The 16,334-nt window shown below is 48.2% G+C and overlaps 1 long non-coding RNA gene across 1 annotated transcript in view; it reads left to right on the top strand.

Annotated features, from left to right (window-relative positions):
• Window positions 1-16,130, top strand: part of LOC144799670 (uncharacterized) — a 42,372-nt gene extending 26,242 nt beyond the window's left edge. Inside the window, exon 2 of the long non-coding RNA XR_013603856.1 lies at window positions 15,733-16,130. This is a non-coding gene — a long non-coding RNA (uncharacterized LOC144799670). The remainder of the gene's footprint in view (window positions 1-15,732) is intronic.
• The last annotated feature ends 204 nt before the right edge of the window (window positions 16,131-16,334 follow it).

The raw sequence follows: 16,334 nt of genomic DNA, 5'->3' as shown, positions 1-16,334 counted from the left end.
CTGAGGCCCTACCTGTTTGGGACTCACTTCCGCGTTCAGACCGACCACAGGCCCCTCAGATGGTTAATGCAGATGAGGGGTGAGAATCCAAAATTGTTGAGGTGGTCCATTTCCCTACAGGGGATGGACTTTACGGTGGAGCACCGCCCTGGTACAGAACACGCCAACGCTGACGGTCTGTCCAGATTCTTCCGCCTTAGTGATGAGGACTCCCAAGAGGTTGGGTAGTTCTCCCCACTTTCAGCTGGAGGGGACACGTGTTAGACCTGACACCTTTTGGCGTGGTTCTTCCCCCATCTTTTTGCCTCTGACTCATGTGTTTTGATGCTGTGCTGGATTTCGTTTTTGCTGGTTTAGATGTTTTGGACACTCTGCCACTGCTGATCAGTGTCAGAGTGTAAGTGCTCCTTCTGTAAATTGTGCTATTGATTGAGTATACCTAATTGGCATATTTGTATCACCACGAAGTCCCTAGTAGAGGGCACTGTGTGTGCCAGGGCTGGTGATGTCAAATGCTACTAGTGGGCCTGCAGCGCAGATTGCGCCACCCACGCGAGTAGCTTTTAAAAGGTGACTCAGGCCTGCCAGCGCAGGGCCTGTGTGCAGTCAGTGACTGCCATGTCAGCCTGGCCAGTGTCCCCACTGGCTAGGTCCAATCCTTCCCTGTCTGTGCACATCAGTCACCCCTATGGAAGGCTCAAGGTACCCCCCTGGGCAGGGTGCAGTGTAGGGATAAGGTAGAGCATGTGCTAGTGCAGGTACTATGCTCTGGTAGTGGGCTACAGCCATTTTTGTGTGCTCACTGCTGTAAGGCTATCTTGCTCCATAGAGTAACATGGAGGGGGGCTGGGCCCATGTGATACCAGCCTATCTCCCCATAGGAACAAGATGGGACATAAGTGAAAGATATCCCTGGACTCAGAATTTAATGACACATCTTTTAGTGAAGGGTGTTTTTAAATCCTGTGTTGGAGAATAGCACTTTTAGAAAGTGGCTGTTCTCTTGTCTAAACCTTTTTCTGTGTGCCTGGGTATGTGGAATGTCTGCCTGGTCTGGATGTGACAGGAAGGGGCTGCAGAGCCCCAGAGGAGAGGGTCGGAGCCATCCCGGGGATGAAAGGGCACATCTGCCTGCTTGGGAGGAGGGAGGAAGGAATGCCAGATAAGTGCTGGGCTGTGCCTGCCTACCTCCCCCACTTTAGCTCTCTCCTGGTGGTCAACTGACCCCACGGGCCCTGAAGCTGACAGGAAGAAGAAAGCCAGAGACACCTCAGTGCTCCGCAACCCCCAGAACTGGTTTAGACTGGACCCAGGGCCTCCATGCACGAAGAACTTCAAAGACATTGGGGGGTATAAGGAAAGGACCCCTGTCTGCAGAAGATTAGATTCGGAAACTCTACAATCAAGACGGACCCTCTGCTGGAAGGAGGACGGCGAGAGAACCAAAAGGAAGATTGCCTTGCTGTGTGCTCTAAGGGCTGACCTGTTCTGCTGTATCACTGGAAGCTGAGGAGGGGAAAGGGACTTTGCTGTGGGCTGTGTCCCTGCCTGCTTGAAACTGTTGAGACTTTGCTGTGTGCTGTGCCTACAGCTTGAATCTCCAAGGGCCTGAGAAGAGCTGGCTCCCTGTCTGCAACCCAGGAACATAAAGGTTGCCCAAGGACTGCAAGACTCTGCTGTGCCCCCCCCCCCTGAAGCTGTGGGCCGGGGAGATCGTGAAACTGCTGTGTGCAGTGAACATCGGGGACTGCTCGACTAAGCCTGGCTGTGTGTCCCGGATAGCGCGCTGGCTGCTCTCTGCTCTGACTGAGAGCGCCGCGCTGATTGCTGCCTGCTTTGCCCCGAGATCGGCGTGTTCATCGACACGTGCTCGTGGGGGCCGAGGGGTTCTGAAGCTCCCCCAGCGCAGCGCGGGTTAATTCCGCTTGCCTGCATCATCACCGCCGCGGGCCCGGGCCCTGAAATCGACCTCGAGGGTCTGCTTGCATTCACGAAGGGGCCGTGCGGTGATTGGCCGTGGCCGGAGGGCTCGGCAGAAGTGCCGCGACCGGATTGGCCGATTCCCCCAAAGCTGCGGTGACGTCGCGGAGGGCTCGGCAGAAACGCCGCGACGGGATTGGCTGGCTTCGCTGAAGCTGCTGCGAGAGCCGAGGAAGTGCTGTGATCACCGCCGGGACCGGGGAAGACTGACCCGACCTCGCCGAGGGAACTGGAGAAGTGCTCGAGCCCCCGGCCTGCCGTCTCTGCTCCCCGCCGCTCCCCGAAGGATTGAGAGCAGGCGGAGAGCCTGCTGAGACCGGCCGGGCCCGAGCGTGAATGAGCGCTCCCCAGCGAGGTCCACCTGAGGCAGGAGAAGTGGCGGGGGAGGGAAAAGGAGTCCCCCCCGGCCCTCGGGTGAGACGCGCTTGTAGCGCTTAGGCTTCTCAGCGGCAGGGGATGATTCCTCTGGCACAGGTTGGCATCCACCTTGTTTTCCTTGGCTCGTTTTGAGAGCGAATTGCATATAAATCAGTGGCCATATGTTTGAGTGCTGATTTAAGAGACTAGAGACTATTTTTATTTTTATGCTGAGAACTGCCTATTCACAAGACCTACTAAGAATTAAGTGCCACCTTGTTCTAAATGAAGTGTTTAACGTGCAACCTTTAAGTTAGAAATGCTATGTGTTCTAAAGAAGTGATTATCATGCAACTGCTTCATTTACATGCTGAAACTAGATAAAGTTCTATTTTATATATACTTACCTGTGTGGTCTCAGTTTGTGGTGGATTGGGAATTGCTGTTGTGTTAAGTGCAAATGTTATCCACATTGTCTCCGAGTTTAGCCTAGACTGCTCGCGCCATGCTACCTAGAGGGTGAGCAGGGGTTATCTCAGAGGGTTATTCCGTCGCCCTGACCGGAGCTAGGGGTCCCTACTTGGGCCAAGGTACTTACCTTTGCCAACCAGAGACTCCCGGTTCTAACACTCCTGGTCTACCTAGTGGACCGAGCCTGGTGATGTGATTATTATGTTTTAGGGCGCCATTAAACAAGAGCAGGTGCTCTTGGAATTTAAGTGGTATTTCCACCTCCTCGAAAGGAGTGTACTCATTAGGAGGTTCCTCTGTTTTGTAATAGTGGAAGTCCTTTGTTACAGCGTTTGCTGCTGGAAAGTTTATCCATGAATAGAATACCTCTGTTTGCCGATATTCGTGTGCCTCAATTACGAATATGACTGTACCACCTCTTGGTGTCAGTCCATTTTCTATAAGCTTTAGGTTTATAGATTTTCTTATGTTGACCGGGATGAGTATTGCATCTGGGTCATTTTCCAGCAGAGTATTGTCTGCTTCTAGGAATTCAGCTGCTAGTCTAACTGTCTCCCTTTCTTCTTCAGTTTCTGACATACTATTGTCAAGAAGGTTATTCTGTTTGTTTGCAGATCAGGTTTCTATGGAAACAAAGATTAGATGCACAATATTTTGGAACAGTGTATCCTTCAACGTTGAGTAAACCATGAACCATACATAGGAGTCTCCTCCTGCGAGGTTTGGCGGATATGACCTTTCACCCACTCCAGACGTCTTTGGAGTATTATGGGAAAAAAGGGGTTCTGTGTGAAAAAGCACGACTGAGTTACTCTAATGTCTTGCGTTAGTTTTATCGCCTATCCAAACGGTTGGGCGCCATGTAGTGTAGTTCCTATTATCCCAATAGGCTCTGCGCATTGGAATAATATCTTCAATAGTATAGACCTAGGGCAGAGGTTAACTAGGTCTTCTACCGACGATATTAGACTTAAAGGTTTGTGTTTGCCAGCTAGCTCAGAGTTCACTAGAAACTTTCTCGAATAGACAAGGAGGATTTTAACCTCCCTGGATAGACAAGAAGGGATTTAGTTTCTGACAACCATAGAACATGACAACTTTGCTCTCCCCTAATCAAGAGTGTATCTCTAGAGTCGTGTGAAAACAATAGACAACTTATTTTACTCAGTCAGTACGTGCATTCTTAGTTTCACCAGTTTGTAGAGAAATAAGAGATGGGCGTGGTTCAATAAAAGATGTTATTTATTGATCAGTCTCTTTTCTCATACAAGAGAAATGAATCGCTATTATTGCAATACTTGTAGTTAAGTAAAGTGCATACAGTAGAGACAGAATTATAAAATAATACTGTAAAAGCATTGATATGGTTTCTGAGCCATATGATACTTTAAAATGGATAAAATAGATACATACATATATACATTTGACTAATCGTACTCAACTGGTGCTTCTAACCACTCCTACCCCAATGTACCTGACCTAAGCCTAATACGTGGGCGGGAGTAGATAAGTAGCAGTTTAAGTTAAGTTTGTTTTGCCAAGGGACTGATTCGAGAATTCTCTGCAAGAGGTTATTCAGTTCTGTACCTGAGATCTAGAATGATGGAGGGCTGGTATCTCTTATCCCAGGTCTTGATATTCCAGCTGCCTGCGAGGGCTGCATGGAAGCGCCGGAGCTGGATTTCTCGGCAGGAGAAAGACAGCGTCTCGTTCTCAGCGCGTCAGGAAGGCGGGGCAGCGTCTGTGGGCTTCGCTCTCTGCTGGGCTCCTCAGCACGTCTCGCTGCTCCGATCTCGTCACCACTGCATGTGTTTGCTTAAGGCAATGTCGGTAATATTTATACCTGAAAGGTGCCGAGATTGACGTAAGGATGGACATATATACGTCAATAAGGATGTCATATGAACGGGCTCGTTCGCACATTCTTTTGCTGAAGTTCTCGGTGAAATCAAAACAATGGTTATGGGAATTTCCCAGGTCGCTGTAGGTTTGATTTGTTTTGAGAACTTCGTATGCCTTATCAGGGGCTGGAGGAATATCGCTTGTCTAGTTAGATGGCATGCGTTATGACCTAATCAGATAACGCGCTTCTGTGCCGTGGTGTGGCTTAATCAGATAACGGTTCTTGCACCGTTGGATGGCTGCTAGTTAATTATTAACCAAACCAGGGTCAGGAATAGGGGAATCGATACAGTACCTATAGGAATACATCACAAGTTGTAACAAAACAAACTACATTTCCCATGATGCAAAACACTACATCACTTCCTGTATTAGTCCATAAGACCTGGTCAGCCCCGGATATCCTCCTCTTTCTTTGCTTCGAACATAAGTCCATAAATAACTGAAGTCCAACATAAACAGCCTCCAACATGGAAGAACAGCCAACTGGAAGGAATTCCTTAACCGTAAACATACTCAGTCCATCTTCTTCTCAGAACCTGGAAGAATGAGAAATAATGCCCGTAAAATCTGCAAAAACGGACCATAAACATGGGTGGGCAAGATATATTACAATGCATGTAATACAACCGGGTGGGATAAACCTCGCCTCCGTGTCCTTAATAGAATTGAAAATTCTTGGCGCGATAGCTAGCTAATTTTTTATTCTATTACAGGACCGGAGGCTTCGTATTATGCTAGTTTAACGCTCCTGAAACACCACAGAGGAAATATCACCCACCGGTTTATAATAAAACTGTTTAAAAGTTTATTCTGAGGACCAATCCGCTGAATGCATAATGTCCTGAACAGTACATCCCAACATAAAACTCTTAGATGCCATGGCACCACGTACAGAATGAGCACCAAACATTTGGGTATTAATCCCCGCCTCTTGCATAACATATTTCACCTATCTGGCTATAGTAGCCGCAGTAACAGGCCTGAAAGGTTTCTGCAAGGCAATGAGTAACTGCGTAACACCTGTCGGTCGAAAAGACCTTGTACACTCTTCATAAACTTTGAGACATTGCACCACACAAAGTTTCGTATTGAAAGGAAAAGCATGGTAATCAATACTACTAGACATTGTCTTAGTCCTGGCCGTAATATTGAAAGAAACTCCTTAAGGAGTAAACACTCTACCTGTAATGTCCAAGGCCTTGACTTCCGACGACCGTCGACAAGCCGCAAGACAGAACAGCATAGCCAATTTGGCTGAAAGTTGTTTCCTGGATAACAAATCATTCTGGGGCCAACTATTGAACAAGGCAAGAACTAGAGAGACATCCCATTGTGAAGTGTACTTGGGTTTAGGCGGATTCGCCACCCTGATCCCCTTCAAAAGCTTACAAACAAGGGGATGCATACCAACAGGCTTACCCTCAATCTGAGAATGACCCGCCGAAATTGCGGAACGGAAATTGTTAACTGACCGATAAGCCAAACCCTCGGAAGCTTTCATAGAGAGGAAGTTCACAATGCAGGGTAATCCTGCCCCCACGGGATCCACGCGTTGTTCCACGCACCAATGAACCCAACCTTTCCAGGCTGAAGCGTACCGTTTCCTCGTGGAAGGGGCCCAGGCTTGGTCAATAAAGGCTGAAGCCTGCACCGAAAACTCTGGGATTTGCAAACGTTTCCTGAAGGTCTCCAGGCAATCAGGGACAGACGTCCCGAAATCACCATTGGATGAATCTCTCCCTGAGGGCCCTGGAGTATCGTCGGAAATTCCGGGATCCTCCTGGGAAGATCGCAACTGATTTCCAGAAGGCTAGGAAACCAAGGTTGCGATTTCCAGATGGGGGTCACTAGAACCGACTCTGCCCTCCGACGCACTATCCGTGAGTATACTCGAGGAATCAATATGAATGGGGGAAATGCATAATTCAGGGACTGAGACCAGTCCTGCCTGAACGCATCCGTCGTCAGAGCCGATGGATCCGGCCTCCAACTGAAGAACTGAGACATCTGCCGATTCAACCTGGAAGCAAAAAGGTCGATCGGGGAAGACCCGCAAATCATCTGTAACAATTGCAGGGCTCAACAAATCCGAAAAATGGTACTAGTCCTGCAGGTCTAGTACCATGGAAAATCCCCTCGACCTGACTCCAGCCCACTTGACCTCCGTCTCTGAAAACGGAGCAAAAGTGACAAGATAACAAGATTTAAAGGCATTTTTATTGCTCATTTCCTTTGTGAGCAATAAAAATGCCTTTAAATCGTGTATCTTGTCACTTTTGCTCTGTTTTTAAAGACAGAGGACAAAAGTTAGTTTGATTTCCTACTCGCCAGAAAGGGCGAGTAGGACCTAAAAATAGCTCTTCCTCATCCATTCTCCCTCGCAAATGCGGGCGGGCGAGTGGATTTGTCGAGCCCTGAATTGAACCACTCGCGGTTGGAGTTGCCAATCGCTGTAGTCCCTGAGATGGCGTGAGTACCAATCCGCCACCACATTCGATTGACCCGGTATGTACTCAGCTATGACCGATATCTGATGACTCAGGCAATAGTGCCAAAAGTCTTTCGCTATCTCTACTAACATGGAGGATCTTGTACCTCCCAGTTTGTTGATATAGCGTAGTGCCGAGACGTTGTCCATCCTCAGCAGGATGCAACACGACACGTTCTTGGGCGACAGAGTCTTGATCGCAAACGATCCGGCGAGAAGTTCCAATCAGTTTATATGGAGATCTAACTCTTGTAGGGACCACCGCCCTCCTGTGGAAATATTTCCGCATCGCGCACCCCAGTCCCAACGGCTGGCGTCGGACTCTATGACCACCTCTGGAATGGAACCGAAAATGGCCCGACCGTTCCAAGCCTCCACGTGGCCTAGCCACCACTGAAGCTCTTGCCGAACCTCCGAGGACAGAGGAATCAGGTCCGTGTATCAGAGACCCTTCTGCAAATGCTGGATCTTCAATCTCTGCAGGGCCCGATAATGAAGAGGTCCCGGAAAGATCGCCTGAATGACCGACGCCAGAAGTCCCACTATCCTGGCCACCTGTCACAGAGAGACAGTCTGTTTGGACAAAAGTGCGCGTAATTCCTTCTGTATATCGCGCAACTTGGACCTGGGAAGACTTAACTGAGCCGTGTCTGAATCGATCACAAACCCCAGAAAATCTGTCTTCTGGGTTGGGCAGAGGACGGACTTGGTCTCGTTGACCACAAATCCGAGATTTTGTAGCGTAAGAATGGTCGTGTGCAGGTGCTGATTCGCCATGTCCTGCGACTGAGCCATGATCAGTATATCGTCCAGATACACTATCATGCGAATCCCCTGCTCCCTGAGGTAGGCCACCACAGGCTTCAACACCTTGGTGAAGCACCAAGGAGCTGATGAAAGACCGAAAGGAAGGACCAAATATTCGTACCACTGGTCTCTCCACTGGAACTGCAAGAACCTCCGATGTGGAGGAAATATCGGCACAGATAGATAAGCGTCCTTCAAATCCAGGCGGACCATCCAGTCCCCCTGCTTCAGAAGATCCGCTAAAAGATGGATACCCTCCATCTTGAAGTGCTTGTAAACCATGTAACCATTGAACTCCTTCAAATTGAGTACCAACCTGTAACCGCCACCTTTCTTCTGGACTAGAAAAATATTGCTGCAGAAACCGCGAGGGCCCTCGTCGCAGCGAGCTATCGCATGTTTCTGCAGCAATTCTCCTATTTCTGAATCTATGAAAATGCATTCTGTTTGGGAAAAAGACAGCTGCCTGGGATACTTGTCCTGAACGGGAACCTGAAAGAAATCGAGATGAAAACCCAGTACAGTTTCTAAAATCCACGCATCCTGAGACAATTGAACCCAGTTTTGAAAGAAAAGACGAATACGACCCCCTAGCGGGAGTGGAAATATATCTGGAGCAATCACTTGAAGAATCTGTGGCTTGGAACCACCACGATATGCTCCCCTGTTGAATCTCTGCTTATTGAATCGCTGCCTGGTAGGGTAGAGCGTTCCCCCTCGGGTGGAATCCCAATCGCCTCTACCACCGCCAAAGTCTCCTCTCTGGGAACCTTGGAATTGCTGGCGGCCAAACGAGCGACCCCGGCCTCGTCCGGCCCTGTTAAAAACACCAGATTGGAGAGCTCGCTTAATGCCTGACTGGGCTTTATCTAAGGTGGTAAAGGTACCCACGTATTTCGCTACGTCCTTTACAAAACGCTCACCGAACAAATTGCCGTCTGCTAGGGGCCCTGGTTTAGCTGCCGCAAGTTCGGTGAGGTTAGAGTCCATCCTCATGTGGAGGGACTTCCGGCGCTCGGTCGAAATAGCGCAGTTGGCATTGCCCAAGAGACAAATAGCTCTCTGGGTCCAGCCAGCGAGCACGTGAGGATCCATTGCTGCCCCTGATTCCTGCACCTCCAGTGTGATTTCCAAAATCTTGGCCAGGGGCCCAACTACGTCCAGGAGTTTGTCCTGACACCCTCTCCAAGCACGGTCAATGCCTTTCTTAGGGTCCTTCGCAAATTTCTTGAGAAAGGTCAGCATGCTGGAATCAATGTCGGGGGTTTCCGCTACTTTGTCCGCAATATCTGGCCTGGGACACTCAGATCTGAGCCTATTCCTGACTTCCTTGTCAAAACTTTTTCTAAGATTGTCATGTATATAAAGGGCGACCTCCGGCGCCGGGAGCCAATCGGAAGATCTAAGGTGCACAATGTCTGCAGGGTTGAATGTAAATGGAGTTGACACTGGCGGGTGGACTCTACATTCTTAGATTTCTTAGCTTTCTTCTTCGGCGGGGACTCATCAGAGGAGCCAGTGGTTGTAGCGTCAGTGTCTGTATCCGGAGCCCTGGACTTACTGGGGTCTGGAGCAGGTAGAGAATGTAAGGAATATGAGTGGGGCCAAGAATCCGCCTGCGAGCCCGCAGGCATTTCATCCTTCTTGGGCTTTGGGTTTTTAGTGAACCCATGGCGCTTGGCGAACTTTTCTAATTGCATAGTGATAGGCTTCAGCGCAGTTGCCAAGGCTTGCTGGACAGTTCCAGGAACTGCCTTCTCCAGGGCCTTGTTAACAGAGTCCTGAACCGAAGCGTCAAGTGCCTCTACAATATTATCCTCAACAGAAGTGTGAGCCACTTCCTCTCCATAAACTTCATCCTCCTCATAGGTCACCCAGTCGTCCATGGTATCACCAAATTTGTACATGGACATGCTCAACAACCAGGGCAGAGTCATGGGAGGAGTATAAGGGGAGCTAACCCACAACACAAGCAAGAATCACCAGGTACCTAGCTCCTCAGCCAAGGCTGTATCAGAGTTCTTGCAGCCCACAGGGCGTAAAATGGAGCCAACAAAGCAGAAATATTACAAGGGAGGTGTGCACCCTCCAGGCCCTGCATTTCTCACAGCCTGCGTGGCGTAGGACAACTGCTCAGGGAAGAATCCGGTGAGAAATGCAGAGAAACAAAGTAAAAACGGGCAGTAGCAACGTGCACAGCCCAATCCTACTAGAAACAAGCCCAATTGGGCTACGCACGTTGAAACTATATGAAAAGCGAAAGGGAAAGGCTCTGAGCGTCCTCGGCCAATGAGGGAAGGCCTCCGCGCTCACACAATTAGGCAAAAAACCCCGCCGTCGGCGGGTCGGTACCGGTGATGGCAAAGGAGGAAAACACACTCAGCAACCGCTGCTATCCCGGCCCGCCAAGCGGGAGACAACACAATGCAGCCGAAGCTCAGACCGCGCTGCCTGCAATCAAGGAGGCGCGTCTGAGGTAAGCGCGATGCTCGCGCTGGGTTCCCAGCCAGACAGACGCGTTGGCAGCCCGCTAACACCCACAGTGGGTCGCGCGGCAGCCGTGAGTCACTATATTAAAGGCAAATAACAAAGCAGAAGGCAAACGCTGATATCAGCACACAAAATATCGGAACGCGCACAAGCGCTACGAAACCCCTAACGAGGCATATAAACATCATCAACAAGCAACACGTCATAAGACATCTTAATAATGTTAGAGCAATTAAGGCACTTAACTGGCTGCGTGAGCAGCAAAGAAAGAGGAGGATATCCGGGGCTGACCAGGTCTTATGGACTAATACAGGAAGTGATGTAGTGTTTTGCATCATGGGAAATGTAGTTTGTTTTGTTACAACAGAAATTTCATTGGCTGCTGTGTGTAGCATTAAAAGAAAGAGAAGCATAATACGAAGCCTCCGGTCCTGTAATAGAATCCAGCATTTAGATACTGTACCGCCATTACAAAATGGAGGGGATTCATCTTTTCAGGGTCTTGCTCGTAAACAACTACTGGATGATGCTCTTCGACTTAAATTTGCTCCCCTCAGCGAAGCTATCAGCACCTCTGGTGGTGGAGACTGAACTCCATACGCTGCGTAATTAAACTAGGGAATGCTGGGTATTGTAGTTTTTTTTCATTGCCAATCTGACCGCTATCTAATAAATAGCCACGAACTCAGCGTAACATTGACCTCCGACTCTTTCATGAGATTAGAGCTTTTGAGCAATAAGTATTGGATAATCCACATTTCCACTCTACAGGATTTCTTGCAATTCTTCTGGGACAGTCTCTGGTACGAGTTCAAAGTCCTCCCATTCGGCCTCTAATAAGCCTCCTGATGCTTCACCAAGATGATGAAGCTAGTAGTAGAGAACCTCCCAACCAGGGAGGTAAATTTGATTTTATTTCTCAAAGACATTCTGTTGATGACCCTGCTAACCCATTTGAATTGGACGATCCAGCTCCTTAAGGAACTCGGTTTCCTGAACTAGAAGAAATCCTGTCTGTCGCTGACACAATTTGTAGACTTTCTAGGTTTCCAGATCAACTCAGTGACTGCACAACTATCCCTTCCATATCAGAATATGAAGGCAGTGCACCTGGCGGTAGCATTCCACCCTTCTATAGGGAGAAGACATGTAGTTACTGGTTTACCCGGTTAAAGTTAAACAGAGCCTCAGCATTACAAAATGGATGCTGCTGCCACAGACATGAGTCTGCCCTCCTGCTGCTGGAAGAAACTCCAGCAGGGGAGGCCTGGACAATAGGTTTCCTGCCCAGGGAGGTGCTGGCACCTCCCGAGACAGGCTCTTTGTGTAGTGGGGCAGGGAGGGCCGCTGTCAGTGAATGCTTTCCAGACACTGCCTGGGGCACACTAGGTGCTCCATGCATTTCCCAGTTCAAACCGGTTGCTGGGGCATTCAGCCCCAGCTCTGTCACGAAACTGGACAAAGGGGAAGGGGTGTAACCACCCCCACCCCAGGTCCACCCATTGGAGGGACCTTAAAGTTAGTCCAACCCCTAAACTTAGTATAAGTATAGGATCCCAGTCCCTAGGACTTTAGATTACCCTGAACAAAACTCTGAAACATTTAACCTGAAACTTCGACATTCCATTCCGACTGGAAGACATCTCCCATGTGGTCAAGGAGTGACCACCCTGTTCAAACAGGCACCAACAGCAAATTTGCCGGTCTGCATTTTCGAGGCTCCCGCCAGATCCCGATAATGTGCGACACAGGACACGAACTTCCAGACATCTCTGACCCCGACCTTCGCTCACAGCAAAGCTGAGACCCGTGGCGGACACGAGAGACGTGGAACCGGAACTCCTGGACATCCTGCATTTTGCAAGATGCACCTACTTCCCGAGGTATCCCGAAGTTGTGCATTGGGGTGCTTGAAGCCCCAGCCCGAGCACCTTTTGCACCGAAGTTCAGAGGCCCACACTCCACGAGTGTCCTGTGGGCCCGCTTTGTGCATTTCAGCTCCACACGTCTTCGCGGTTCCTAGTCCGTTGGCTAGTAAGCCCCCAGGAAGACCACTCTTGAAACTACTTTGCTTTCCTGGTTGCTCCAGGCTTGCTCCAGCTTCCCTGCAAAGGAGAAGCGCCCCAGACCTTGCTGGTCTGCACCGAAGCCAATCTCGACACCTTGCGTGTATTGCGTTTGCCATGGCTTGTTGGGTCCAACCGGATACCGACACCGCAGTCAAATAGATCCTTCGTGGGACAGCTCCAATCCAGCTCCTGGTCGTCGTCAACGCCTCCTGGACCTCGTGGCTGAAGAGACAAACTTCACTCTTTCACCTGAAATCATCCGACATCTGGTGGCATTTTTCTATTGCTGCTCTGGTCACTGACTAGTTGCCCAGACTCTGTCTCCTCTGCTTTCAGGTTCTTCAGATCTTTGATCCACCCGGACACTTTTCCTCTGGTCGCCTGCAGCACTTCTTCGCAGCTCTCCATTGGAATCGACGACGAAACCCGACACCAAAAGACACCTATGCACCCGGCTTCCGTGGGTGAGGTAACACAAGTTCTCTGGTAGTCTCGAGGGTATTGGCCCTCCAAGTGTCTAAGTCTAAAAGGGTTCCATTGTAGTTATCCTAGAAGTGTCCTTAAATTGTAAATGTGTAACTTGTTTGTTTCCGATAGAAAGTCAATGGTAATCCGCGGCAGTGTTTAGACACTGCACGCGTCTCCCGTGGGCCTCCTACATCCTAACCCTTGGTTGTTCTGAGAAGCCCCAGCGATCCTACAGGCCCTAGGCCTGCTTTCTATTCCTCACGTGGTTCTTATACCACTATTTTAGTATATGGTTTGTGAGGCCCCTAGGGCAAAATGTATACTGTTCAACTTATCGTATGCTAATTAGGTTCCTTGTATTGTACTTTTACCTCTGACCTCATAGTCCAGAGGGGTTGTGTTTAGAATAAATACATATATATTTGATATATACCTTGTGTGGTGTGCTTTTATTTGGTACTCAAGGGATTTTAATTGGTAAAACAACTAACTTAATTCGCTCTCTGAAGTCTTAGCCTGAAGACTGCTCGCCACTGCTACCCTAGGATAGCTTTCTATAAGGTTAACTTTACAACCATCATCAATAAGGGTCGATTGGACTGGTTCAAGGTGCCCACTAGAATAGTGGACATCACATATCAGGCCAACTTCTCACAACTACCACGGAAGGTAGTTGGTCAACAGACAAATTAGCTCTTCGTGTAAATTGGAGCTGTTGGTGGGCTCCCTTACAATCAAAACTCTCTCCTCTCGTAAATCAAATGGCTGTATCATGCTCCGAATAAACGAAATATCAGCAGTCCAGTACATAAATAGAGTTGGGAGTCACCAAGCTCTGAGTCCTAGTAGAAATAGAGAAAGAATTCTGGAAATTCAGCACAGTATTTCCCTGAGAGCGGAGTATCTCCTCGGTCACAACAATGTGGTGGCAGACTGGATTACAAGATATCTTTGAGGTTCCAGCGATCTTCCAATCTGTTCAAGACCTTTAGCGCCAATGCAATATGGACCTCTTTGCTTCTTGCCTGAACATGCAATGCAGACATTTATCCGGTGGAGACCGGATCCGATGGCCACTGCCATAGATGCCTTCCTCCACAATCTGCACAGTCCTCTAAATTATGCATTCTCTCAGTTTCTTATGAATTCCAGAGTATCAGCTGAAGCCTGGGACCAACAGACAGAGCTGATCTTGGTGCCTCCTCTGTGGAAAGCTCCTCTATGGTTCTCAGGACTTCTAGAGATGTCTTGTGTCTCTCCAGTAGAACTTTCCTTATTCTCAGATTGGCTGTTGCCCCCATTGGGATTTCAACATCCCTTGATAATTCAAGGGCAATTGCTTCTCATGGCCTGGCAAATTTCAGGAATCACTGGTTCTTGCCAGGCCAACACAGGTAACACAAAACTGTGTATTGTTCAAAGTTTGAAAGAATATGTAGTTCAGACAAGATAAAGAGGTGAAACTGTTGATTGCTTTGCAAAAAACTTACAAACCTGTATCATCTGCAACTCTGGTTAGATGGGTGAAATGGTTAATGTCAGAAGAAGGCATTGACATTAGTAGATTTGGGGCCTATTCAATAAGGGGAGTGTGACCTCATACTCTATAACACCAAAGTTATAGGTTTTTCTGCTGAGATTTTATTTTGACAGATTTATAATGTTCACAGTCCGTACTGAGGCGATCCTATCACTCCTTCTATCCTACTAATAGTCACTCCTTGGCTCATTATCTCTCCCAGTTTCACAAAGTAGTGCCTGGCCAGTTGACGTGAAGGTATGGGTCCCTCGGATGAACAAATGGAGAAGGAATTAAGAATCTGCCTCCGGTGGTCAACCACCTTGCATGTCTCATCCGGGGCTACCTCTCCCCTTTCATCATGTCTCCCAAGCCCCTTGTGATCACTTTCACGTTTTGCCCAGTTATTTGTCCCCCTTCCCCTTGTGTCCTACCAGAATTGTCCTTATACCTTGGAAAATGCACTTGCCTGAGGCTACACCCCTCTCCGGGGCAGTGGCATGTGGTACTGCAGAGCCTTCTTCCCTCCGACCACCGGGTCAGTAGTAGTTACACTTTGTTCCTCCAGGTCTCCGTGCTTCACTCACTCTCATCCATCTTCTCCAGTCTCAGTGCTCTCACCTCCTTGCTCCACCCACTAATTTCTCCGGATCGATCTCTGCTTCTCCTCTCGACTCACCTTACGTATTCTTCCTCCTCTCGCCTCTATTCTTGTCTGTCCTCCCTTTTCAATGGGCTCCCCCACTCCTTCCACCTCCTTCCATCCTAGAAAGCCACTAGACCATTCAATACCTCTCCCACCTAAGTTACGGTGGCATCCATGTTGAAAGTCCCATTATTATTGTGCTCCTCTTTACAGGGAGATGTGGTGTCCAAAACCTTTCTGTTAGGTTCCCAGATAGAGGACATAATCAGGGACACTTATTGGTCTTCAGATTACACCTTTAAGTCTTTCTATTTTGAACCATTAATGGATGTTGCCTCAGTGGTGATGGAGAAGCTTTTAAGAATGTTTCAAATTTCCGCGTCTAGAATTTTCAATTCTATTAAAGACTCAGAGGTGAGGATTATCCCACCCTGAGAAAAAAAGTTATTGAATAATTGCTTGACTGAACAATCTTTTGTCTTCCCTACATCACATTGGATGTTACATGGCGTGTTCTTTGTCTCTCTTTCAGGTTCGAACCAGAAAAAAGACTAGATGTTTCAGTGGATAATGTTGAGAGATGTTTTTCTCCCTGTTTGTTTCCTGGATCGAAGATGGTTCTCTCCAACCTTTCATAGTTGATTTGTTTCTGACGACGCAGTTGCAAGTTTGCTTTTCCTTTGAGGACATTGTTGTATGTTTTGCTCACAAGACACTATACCTTATGTTTGGAAACATTTTGCAAAGAAAGAGGCACTAAAATGGTGTTGAGGACTTTTATGGTCCCAAGTGCATGGATATTGATGCAGGGAACATGGCGTCATATGAAAGTCATGGAAAATTTAGTTTTTGTTTCAAAACGTTAATTGTGATTTGCTGCCAAAGAGAACATGATAATAAACAGTGAAGAAAGAGAAGCTTAATACTCAATCCTTGCCTCCGAGTCCTTAATAGAATTGAACATTCTAGATGGGGAAGCCATCGCAGGTCTTTATCATCACTGATTCCGAGAAATAAATTGTTGGTTGTCGCAATGAAAGATAAAAGAAAAAGATGAGCTCCTGAAACAGAAGGAGGGAGTCAAATTATATAAAAAGACTGTTAGAAATTGGGTCTCTAGTTGGCAGAGGTATG

Source organism: Lissotriton helveticus, chromosome 12 (genome assembly GCF_964261635.1).
Source record: "Lissotriton helveticus chromosome 12, aLisHel1.1, whole genome shotgun sequence".
NCBI lineage: Eukaryota > Metazoa > Chordata > Amphibia > Caudata > Salamandridae > Lissotriton > Lissotriton helveticus.
This window is presented reverse-complemented; position numbering and strand designations above follow the sequence as displayed.